The sequence below is a fragment of the Paralichthys olivaceus genome, chromosome 18 (assembly GCF_024713975.1).
Source record: "Paralichthys olivaceus isolate ysfri-2021 chromosome 18, ASM2471397v2, whole genome shotgun sequence".
NCBI lineage: Eukaryota > Metazoa > Chordata > Actinopteri > Pleuronectiformes > Paralichthyidae > Paralichthys > Paralichthys olivaceus.
Window position 1 is genome coordinate 8,031,473 of NC_091110.1, and position 12,443 is coordinate 8,043,915.

A 12,443-nucleotide genomic window follows, 5' to 3' on the forward strand; every position below is an offset into this window, starting at 1 on the left:
ATTTATCTGACAGCTATAAATACTGTATAAGTTAGGATTTTTACTTAGTTAATAAAACATGATAAATCATTAAAATAAAATAATTATAAAATACTCCACCCTGACCAATGCATCTATCTACCTATCTATACATATATCTTTACATCCATCCAAGTGTTCTCTGCTCATGTTCAAAACAATAACCTTCACTCAGGAGCAAATATCAGTCTTTAAACTTAAAGACATTATAATGTGACTTTAATTCTGATAATTATCAATATAGATCAGTTGATATGAATTTCTTTATTTTTATTACTACATTGTTTGTGCACATATAATCTCCGCCATTTCACCCAGCACTATAATTTTTTTATTATTATTACCATTTTAACAGGTTGCACAACTAGAAGTTCATATTTTATGTTAACTCAAAAGGCTGTTGCTCCAAACTTCACGCTTCACGATCTCTGGTTTGAGAATCCTGTTCTTCCAGTATCTGCTTGTAAATTGATGCCTCCAAACCACAGAAATGTATTTTCATGTAATAGGGATATAGTTCAGTTCCCTTTACAGTTTCATTTTAATATCATAACTTGCCGCATCGATCTCCAGGGTCTTAAATACATTTAGAATCACTCTAGTGACGCCTTTTTACATTGTATTTCTATGTTTCATTCAACATAGATATTTGTACAGTAATAACAGTACAGACACTGACAGCTCTTTTCTCTTTCTCTTTCTCTCTTAGGGCAGGTGAAACTGTCAGGGAGTAGCTGTGGAGTTTCTGCACTCCAGGGCAAAGATTATTTTATTATGAAGCCCACGCACATGCTGGTCCTTCTGTCAGTGTGACTGCCAAATGGACGGATGCCAAAAGGGGCTAGGTCTCTTGAGGTGCACGTAGTGTGGGAAACACAGCAATGAAAAAACAGGGAGTGTGCAGCTACAATTATATTACGTACCAGGAAAAAAAAGTGTTGGGAGAAGGTGTTGGACATATGAAATAACAAAGATGTGTACAGGGATGCAGTGTGATAGTAGGGGAACACTTGAACCACTATGAGAAATGTAAGATCCATCAGGCACACGCTCGGCACAAGCGTGCGGTGAATACATGCCCTCTGTCATCCTCACACGTAAGGCCCATGGTTTCATCCTCTAAATCAGAAAGTGCAGAGAGCGTTGTCTTTTTATCTGCCATGAAATCAGAGCTTCTGTTTTTGCTTGTGAGGCCCTCTCTGACTTGAGATACTTGTTTGTTTGGGGGCGACAACATAAGGCCATGAGAAAAAGCTCTGCAATGATTCACAAGGGTGTAGAGGGGGAAGACCCAGAGCCAGCAAAACAAACTCTATCAAAGCTTAATATAGAAACAAAAAACAGGGAGGTCGGCGCAAAGTGCAAGAAAACAGAATCACCCTTCGAGATTACATATAAATACAACTGCTCTGCAAATCCACGGCCGCTCTGTGCTGTAGAGTCTGACCTGGAGCTCATTGCCGTTCCTTCAGCTCTGACTCCCTTCCTTCCTTCTCATGGGAGCAAGAATGGAGCAAGGTCAAAGGTTACGATAAAAAGTAAGAGGGATACATGATGTCATCCCACTATCAGACCTGTATGTCACCACAGCCTGAGATATGGTTCTCAGTTCACACCCAGCAAAGTCTCATTAAATCACAAAGACACAACAAGTAACTATAGAGCAGCGATATTCACAAGCCAAAAAATATTGTTCTTAAGAACAACAAATGTTGCTTCCTATTTACCAACCAACCTAACGTGGTTGTTTCTTAGTTTATAACTACATTTTTCTTATTATCTTATTTAATTCTAAAATGTTTTCTTATTAGGTTAAAAACTGTTGTATTTTTCAACTGATGTATTAAAATAAAAAAATAGAACAACACTGACACTACACCGATTAGACATGATTTAAGCACATGATAAAAATTAAGTATTACATCAATACTTTGGCATCAGTCATCTTGACAATTTAATTTTTTTTTTCAAAATTAGAAGATCATATCAGAGGTATTATATCGGTGTAATTACTATTATTCTAAATTTTATAGTCAAAAGCAGATGTGGAAAAAATAATGAACTTGATGTTAACACGAATGTATTAAAACATTTAAGTCAAAACAATTTCTCCCCATTCTTCCTTTGAATCAAATTATGCAAATTATGCAGAAGTTACATGTTCTCTAACAGCGACTGATTTTCTAAAGATAAGTTGCTTTAAATAAAACTATTCAAAATTCTATCAAATCAATTTACCAGCAAAAACACTGCTCAGAGAAAAGAGCGGCTTTGTGCTTAATCTGCTGACAGTACTTCACACCTTTGCCTCTGCCAATCTGATGGCCCCTTGTTTACTGAAGGGTTTGGGCTGAATTGGCTGCTGTTTGTGGGAAAACAACCCCTCTGTTGATTATTTGGAGATAAGTGATTGGACAAACATGTGACTTTATCAAGAGGAACATCGACCTCCCTGTGGCGTGGAGGCTCTGTTGGTTTTCTCTCTGGAGTATATGGCCCTTGAATCAGAGAACAGAGGTCCTCAGGTGTCTCAATTATCACCTTCCTCTGATGGCCTTCACATTCACTTTTCACACACAAGCCTCTCATATGTATGTTAGTCACTCGGGCTGATGTCAAACATGCCCAGACACTCAGTGGTGAAAATGAGTAGGTGATACAGATCAAGCACTTTGCCACACATCTAACCCCCAGCGGCAGATCAGCACATGAAGACAAAGCTTATCATCAAGGTGACAGAAGGAGAGGGCCCCTCTAATCTCTGATTTATATTGGTTCCTATACATCTACATATTTTCAAATTGATTGTGATATATAGAAATCATATTTAAATCACAACTTAACACTTCTCTCCAGCGACACTGTCTGAGTCACCATGGAGCAAAGAAGCCGCAGCAGAACCAGATTTACAATCCTCTTCTCCTCATTATTCTTCCTTGTCAAAATCTGGATCCTCATTTTCCCACAGTGCAGTTCAGCTGCACCAACAGTTGCAGAGCCCTCAGGAGCCACAAAGCCTCCATACAACTTTAGTACTTTTCCCTTTAAATTAGCATACAACTTCTATGCTTACAGTAATTCTACAGCCTCACCACTGATTTTCAAGCCTGAACAAAAAGTGCTCATGAAGCTGATGGGGATATCATTTTTTTGCTGGTGTTTGGTCACAATCCAAATATTTGAATGTGGTGATGGTGCCAATTTACTGCTCATTATCACAATTTATCCTGTGGAGAATGTGGTTGTCAGCACCAAACGTCATGACAATGCAACCAACAGCGGTTGAGTTGAGTGACGAAGGAAAAACATTTTTATATTCTTCAACCTAACTGAGGTTTGTGAAAGCCTAAAAGACTCATTGTTGTCTGTGAATGTTTTACTGATACGTTCAACATCAATATATTAGCAACTTGTCAGAAATTAATGAATCTATAAAAACATCCTCTGTATGTTGTTAGAAAATGCTTTCAGGTCACAACAGCATTCTTTACAAAACACTTTGCTGTTGCAGGTTAGTTGTATTTAAATGTAATCTCTGGGACACTGGGTTGGGACGGTCAGACTCACTTTGCTACCCATGAGAGCACCTTTAATCCATTTCTGACCATCAGGGAAAATGTTTAAAAGATATGGACCAACATGAGTGTTATGTGGACTTGTATCTCTGACCTCCTGACAAACCTGTCACTGATCGATTAAACATAATAGGAGAGCTTTTTGTTTCATGCTGCAATTTAGAGAGTGATATAATATTTAACTACATGTAAACTCTGTGTGTGTGTGTGTGTGTGTGTGTGTGTGTGTGTGTGTGTTGGCATGTTTGCTAAAGGACAATGGAACGCAGGAAGGGCCAGGCTCCATGCTGTCCATGTAGACAAGGCATATATATACCTATGTGCTGCAACAGCCAGCCCAACACACACACACACACACACTCACACATACACACTTCCCCCAACTACATGGTCCGAAGTGAGAAAAGTGCAGGAAATGGCCTCTAATTCACAACCCTGTGACAGAAAGGACAACTGGAGAAACACACAGACAGACAAACCCACACACGCTCACGAACACACACACACACACACACACACACACACACACATACACACTAAATACAGAAATACACTGTCTCAGCAGATAACCAAAAAAGATCATAAATTAGATTTGCTGCCTCACTGAGCTGATGTTCCAGGCCTTCACAGAGGAACATTGGCTGGTTTTGGCTAGAGACTGGAACAGTGCAGCAGGTCAGGCAGTGGGCCTCTACAGGCCCACTGATCCGACCCATAATAGCTGCACGAACTGGTCAGGGTTGCACAGTTGGAGGCCTGTGCTCTGCTCTGCGCATCGCCATCTCTGTCTCTCCACTTGGCTTTTCATATCCGAACGTCCCCCCTCATTCTGCCCAGAGGTCTCCCTCTGTCCAGGGTGTCAGTGTGTGTCACCCCTGTCAGCCAAATGCTGCAACACACAACACACAGAGATACTCATTATACTGTTGAACCCAGAGGCCCCTGAAAACCGCTCAACCAAACCCTCAATACGTAATAACAAAACAAAAAAATGACTAGAAAAGTGTTAATGTGACCTCCACTCTCATTTCCCATGGACTATAGTATAGATGAGTTAAAGTCTGAATTTAGGGACTAGAGACAAGACAATCAGGGAAACTGACTGGAACATGTGCTTAGAAAGTGTGAGTGTGAGTGTGTGTGTGTGTGTGTGTGTGTGTGTGTGTGTGTGTGTGTGTGTGTGTGTGTGTGTGTGTGTGTGTGTGTGTGTGCGTGTGTCTGCACATGCCTGGCATGTGTATATGAACACAAAGATTGGAAATATTCTCTATGAGGGGGAGATATTTGTTCAGCCGGGGAATTTACTGATGAGATTATGCGCTGGAGATCTGGTTAGGGGGTGTGGGGGGGTGGAATGTAAACAAGAGGCCGGCAGACAGAGAGACTTTAAGTGTAGACTCAAACACCCGCCCCTTCCTCCCCACCAACACTATTATTATTCTTTAGCCCCCCTGTCGCTTCAAATGCAAGTTGGGTACAGGGACTGCCCCCATGTAGCTTGTTTTTACTCGATTAAATGCATTTTCTTCAAGCATCTGTGTGTGAATGTATGAAAATGCTCCAGTGAGACAAGGGAGAAGGAAGCAATAAAACCCCAGTACAACCACTATTATGTTTGTACACAGTGATGATGTTTAAGTCATGACACAGCTGGACTGTGTATTCATTTTGAAAGAGTTTTAAGAGCAGTGCAGATTTACTCTGTCACAACTAATTGAATATTGGTGTTTCTCCCACACTTTAGAGAACAACGACAGTGAATAATGATCTCCCTCTTTCCCATACATCATGGAAGTTGGTACTAATGGACACTAATGGATGCCAGTATGCATTCTCCTCTCTCTAAGAGAGGAGGCAAAGTTTTGGGATATACACACACAGAGAGATAGTTTGTGTAGTGTGAGCCAAAATCCATAATTAGAGATAACATTGTAGTTACAGGAAAGCAATTGTGGGGATCTGGGAACACCGTGGTGTAGCAACGACAAGGTCCGACAGCGGAAGAAATGATACAATCTGTTGTCAACAAACCTGAATAAGAGTTGCATGTATTATTTGTATTCCCTGCGACAAGGCAGGTTATGTTTTTGTTTGCTAGTTTGATCGCTTTTTGTCTGCGTTTGTTTGTCTTTTCGTCAGTTATTCCCACGATCTGAATCAGGAGTGAATCTTCTTTTCACTTTCTTCAACATTGCAAGATTATTTGCATTTTTCAGCATTTCCCTTCATTTTTTAGAGAATAACTGACATGTTTAAGTTGGGCCTTGGCTGAGGTATGCGCTCTCTGAAAGGCATTCTAGTTAGGCTAGCTCGGTAAAACTGACATTGAGCACAGCAGAAATGATAATAACTAATCACAATTGAAAACTGTGTGGACACAACTAGCTCTGGATCAGTGATATTGTGACCTGCAGGATGTGCTGGAGGAAAAGTCTGGGGATTGCAAATTGATTGAATCTCTGGGGATGTAAATGATATAAATGTCCACAAAAAAAAAAAAAATCACAAATCAGTGATAGCATTTGGGATGTTTCTGATCAAAGTGGCAGACATACCAATGGACAGACCAGCATGGCTACAACTTATATGACTTATTGTAAATTGTAATAAACTGTAATTACCCTTTAAACAATTACATCAATCCACATATTTTCTGTTCAATCCTTTGAGAGATAAAAACACTTACATTTCACGGACAGAACAGTTTCTTTTGGGAAGCTGCACACCCAATGTAAACTAAATATTATACAGTATCACCCATCGGCTCAATCCTATTCATGATAAGATGATGATTCATGATTCCTCGTGACACTGGCGCTGAAGGCATGTGTGGAACTTGGAATGAGTCCCATTTGGAGAAGGAATATCTGGTGTCAAGAGAGTCTCATCCCACTTCTTTGTTTATTTTAGGGCCCACCTGATATACAGCCTTACTGCGGAGAAAGAGGGAAACATTCACTAAGGGGCTCTCATCATGATTTCTGAGCCCCAGGCCTACATGGGTGGGGTGGGATGTATGCGGGAGGGTGCCAGGCCTCAGTGTCAATAATTATGACTGAAAGACTTACAGACATCGCATGACTCTGTGGTTACACGACAACCTCAGGAATGTGTTCTGTGGTTGTGACTGCAATTTGGTCAGCATGTGTGAGAGAGAGAAGGGGGAGAGTTAAGGACAGGCAAGAGGCTGAGATTTCCATTCAGCCCCCAGTTCCACGTTCATTACAAATCCACCCAGAGCAAAGTGAATGTTAAGACGCTCCAAATTAACCCAGAGAGTGACAGAAGCAGCCTCAGCTGTCCGCGGTATCACTTTCCATCCAAATGGTATGGATGGGGGCCTGACAACTGTCACCCTGACCTTGCCTCGCTATACCCCTCTCCTAAGACTCACAACTCTCTCAGGGGTGAGGTGGGACAAGATTACCAACATTCATGATCTCCTCTGTCAGAAAAACACAGCCATCTGCCAATCACCAGATACAGTCACGACACGATGGCTGAAACCTTATGAAGACACTGACATGTTAGGATCTCAGTATGTCTTCAAGTAGGTTTATATTTAAAATAATTGTTTGTCTCTTGCATGTCACCTTGAATCCGAGCAGAGGGTGACAACTAGTCAGGCAGAAATTGCTGACTGATTTATTGGCTGATTAGCGAGCTATGTCTGATTTGCAGAGCTAAATGTCACAAAGATAAGTCACATTCTTTCCACTCCGTCTTCGTAAAGTAGCCTCTCTCCACTCGTCTTTCCTCTACTATCAAACAGATTTCATCATCTGTCCTCATTTCAAGCTGATTCGTAACTAAAGTGCTTCTTCCAGGCATGCACATAACTCAAAACACAAAATTGTCCTGAAATTTTCCAGAGAATGCAAATGTCAGTTGCACCTGATTTTCTCCAAAACATTTTGTGCCAAACTCCTAGTAAGCCCATGTGAGAAAACAGCAGTAAAATGTCCAGAAAATTCAAATTCTAACATAAGACCAACGCAAAACTGGAAGAATACAGATACCTCAGGATGAAAAAAGAGGAGCCATTCACATAGAAGACACAGACAAAAATGTGAACTTTGAAAGACAAAGAGATTGTCTGTGCCTTCCATGGCAGAAATTATACATTATGTCTTGCCTCCTGCATGCTCTACCCAGATGACTCTCCTTGCGTGACAGTTCCGGACCTTTTCCTGTTGTTGTGAACCCGTCTGACCCGGAGAAACTCCTGCTGCAGTACATGTGAGGGCGATGAAAGCCTGGTGGGGGCTAAAGAGTCTGCAGCGTGTATCACTGTATTTAGGCACAGTGGTCCACAGAGCTAACACATCTTAATTTACAGGTAAAGTCCAGGTTAGACGAGATTAATTCTCTGAGGACCATCAATATCAAACATCTCAATCCATCCTGTCATGGTATTTCAGTATGGACCATAGTGGTGGACCAATTAACCAACAGATCGGCACGGTCATGCTGCAATGTAGTCCAGCATACACACTGAAACTGAAGCTGAAACTTCACATTGAGGTTTTATTTGAGCTCTGCTGTGGCTGATGCAGTTGTCTGGCCAATCAGTAAGAGAGGTGACAGAAAATTTGGGGACAGGAGCCTTTAATCCAGCTAATGACAGACATGACATTCACTGTTGCACAAGCAAGAATAAAGACTGAACTTGTCTGATGTATATAGCAAACACAGACACAATGCTCCTCATTGACTGCAAATAAAACTCATGCTACAATGTCTTTGGACAGTGAATATCAACCAGGAGCCATCAATTAATGCCAGAAATGTGTCCTCACATTAAACTGATATCTGATACCCGATCAAGGCTACAACCAAGGCCAAGTGAAGGGGCCGATAGGAAGGAGGGGAAGTCCTCAGGGGGATGCTGGAGGGTGTGTGAAGCAGTGGCCAGCGTGCCGTCGGCCAGCCGCCTGAGGGGGAGGCACATGGTGCCAACAGCTGCCATGGTGAAACGCTAACCCCTCTAAATGCTCTGTCCAGTAAACAACGTTGGGCTGAACACATGCCAGTGGGGGAGCCAGGGTGAGGAAAGGGTGAACGGGGCGACCCAGCTGACGCTGTGGAGAAAGGAGAATTGACCCCTGTGAAATGGCTTATTAAAGTGTGGTGGTCGCCATTCTGGGGGGCCAACACAGGACAAGAGAAGGAGGGAAACTCAAAACCCTCTTTGGCAAAATGAGCAACGCGCACACTGCAGGCCGCAGACAGGAAGCCAGAGATTCAGGAACTATTTTATTGGACGTGTTCACACAGACAGAACACTGCATGCATGAAATACTTACGACAGATGCTTTTCCCTGCCAACTCCAAACATGAACAATGCCAAGTTTATTTTTATCTCACAACTGGATGATAAGTGGAACGGGAGTTGAACTCTGCTAAGTATCCATCTCTCTTAAGCCCCAAATGCAACATATTCAGACCCATATAAAGCTTAATTTACCTTTTAAATTGATAAATGAACTGCACTTTGTGAAGACTGTTGCAACCATTGGAGCTGCTGAAGGTTCCCATGCTCCCAGGCCCCCTAGGGAGTGGCAGGAACAGATGTGACGTCTACACTCCTCCACTCTGCCTGTCCCTCCCACCATCAGTCTATCCCTCTGCCGCTTGTAAAACAATCCATCTTCCACTAGTAAAAACATTACTTTCTACCCGCATGGCTTGTGCCATAACTTTCACTTAATAACACGAAAACAAAATTATCAGTAATTTGTAACTCAATAATTACATTCAGTCCTAGCTGATGTAATACAAGACCTCAAGTGTGATCTCGTAAGTGCTCTTCAATATGTCATTTCATCTTGCTCCCAGCATTGGTTTTCACTAACATACACATTCAATAATGTACACACTCAAACACGTACAACAAAACCAGGATCGGCTGGATCCAAATAAAGGAAATTTCCACTTTGTGAAATTGTGAAAGGAAAACATAATTTGGAATTCTTTCTGGTACCTTTCATCTATAAGTCTCCAGGCAAGTAAGTTGAATTCACCTTTGTCTCATGATTGATCATCCAAGCAACAACGCCCCCATCTGGTGGCGTTTTCAAGCTCATGAAAGGACGTGTAGATTGGCTGCTCACTGATCATTTCTCCTTCCTCACTAACATGTCAGCATCCTTTTTGTGGAATAGTCCTTTTTACAGTCGAAATGCTAACAACTGCATCTGATTCCCTGGTGCAGCCGTGGTTTTGTGTATGTCGGCTCACTGGCCCACTGACTATGGCGTCACTGTTGATGTCATAAGTGGCAACATACACCTTTTCTCACTACCTTCCATGATAAAATCATAAACACTAGAGAAGTATCGAATGCAGTGCTGGGATGTAAAAAAGTACATTTATTCAAGTGCTGTACTACAAGCCCCCATTGGATTGGCAATACAATTCAATGGCTTCTTCCCTGACCCATACCACATCCTTCCACCAATTTCCATATAAATCTGTTTGGTAGTTTTTGTGTTATGTTGCTTAGAAATAAACATACAAAATCAACCAACAGACAGGGGTGAAAACATAACCCCCGAGGTGGAGGTAAAACTTGTATGAAGGGTCACACCAGGGATGGGTTTCTCATGCATGTATCAAACTTGAACACTAGTTCATTATAAAGAGAGGTGAGAGATTTTCTGATACGTTGCACTCATCCCGTACCATCATCCTGTTGTGCACATTCAGGTCCACACCTGCCCGGACAATCTTTTCTATCTCTTTGTGTGTTTGTGTGTGTGAATATATGTAGAGAGGCTGAGATTGGAGGAGGCAAAGACCAGGATCTAGATCTAAGGATTTATCATTTCCTTATCTTTTAAAAAAAGAAAAAGAAATTGCCATGACATGGTGAGTTTCTATCTCAGTCATCACACACCTGCCACATTTGTGTAAGCGTATTTGCCTCAGCAAGAATGAACTCACTCTGGGACCATTGTTCAGAGATCCTGTGCTATTGGGGAAAAAAAACACGGGGCTTGATATTCAGGGGCTTATCAGGAGTTTAGACAGTGGTTAACCAAACATTAACCACTCACCTGGCTTTCCTGTAAACATGGCCTTAATGACCAGGTAGATGGGGCCTCTGAGGACAAACAGTGAGTGTCACAAACACTATGTACCCCCAGGAAATGATGCAGGCCACAGATGCTGCTGATCGAGCAATTACTTCTTGAGTTACAGCTGTCATTGAGGTATCAAACCTGATAATTAGTATTGGTCTCAGAAGGATTTTCAGTCAATAAAATAGGGTTTACAAATTAAAATGACAGGGATGGGTTTCTCACGGAAAAGTCTTTACACAAAACATGTGATTGATTAAATTCCACATCTTCTATCACTTTATTTTCTATCTTTGCTCTCATTGAATAAACAATCTCTTATTGAAACAAGAAATGAAAGTGTGTGTTTGTAGTGTACATCTATAACAGATGGTGCAGACATTGCGGTGTTTGTGTGTGAGAATGAATATGTTACACATGAAGGGAAACTTCAGTTGCAGCCCGACATCCTGAGTCACACGGTTGCTTTAACCACAACAGCACAACATTCTAAATTTTCATATGGAGACATATATAATAATAATACAGCAGTCATTTATTACATCGCCATTCATTGTGTGTCCATTGACTAGCCACCACATATGTATACTGTGCTATTTATTTATTAGATTTTTATTTACTGGTTAAAACATGTTAAACAGTGGGGGTGGGGCTATGTATGTGTTTTCATTTCTGTGTGAGCCACTTGTTTTTCTTGTGATGATCTCTTTTAATGTCCTCATAAAGTTTAATTTATTGAATGTTTGGCATTGCATAACAACATGGATTTCACTACATCTACTTGACAGTTTCCCACAAACTTGGATGAATGTTGATGATGATGATGTGGTAGTGATCGAAAAAGAACCAAATACATTTTGGTCAGGGGAATTTGTTTGCGCTGTCTTGAACATTACCAGATAGGGTGTTTTTCACAGGGAATAATTTGTTTCACTTTGATTAAGAAAAATCAGGCATATTTACAGGATTGTTTGCAACTAGGTGCTGATCCAAATAAAAACAGCATGGAGTGAATTTAAATGTGAATTTGAAGGGGACTGTTTGGCCTTGGTGGAAGATTGCACCCTTCTTGCATTAGATGAATCATTTCTGTATTTAAATTATTTTGCATCAGCTCTAAAGCACTGAGTGAGCTGCTGTGATCTAGCAATTTATAACATAACCAGGATGTATGAAATGTTCTTCATGTTTTTACAAAGATTCAGTACATTGAGACAAGTTGACACATCATCATTAGCCAGAGGGTTTCACACACAGAGAGAGCTGAAGATTACTCAACAGCCACTTCCTGCACAGAAAAGAGAAGCCAGTGGGTTTTAGGTGCAAACGTGAAGGTCTGTTCCAACCTGCCCCACGGCCTGTATTCTCTACACACAGTCTGGTGGGAGGATAGGTTTCGGTTGACAAGCCTGAGCGAAAGTTGAGGACACAAGTCATAAGTCCGAACAAGTCATAGATGTACATGTATCCTGGGTGTTCGAATTCTGCTCTGACAGCAAGTGCCTTCCATCATTTTACCAGTTATTCATGGTGGATATTTCCATTATCTTTAACAGAAAGGATTACTTTTACAAGTTTGTTTAGATTATACACCCTCTGTATGTCACACACCGTACCTCAAAGCCTTATGTGGAGTGCACATGGTGAGAGATTTGTGGCTGCATGCTAAATTATATAATGTATAGCAAAGGTGGGATGTATTCTATTTATTATCACTAAATATTTGAAAAAGAATCAAGTTCATATAGATCTTCTCATCTTCATCCAC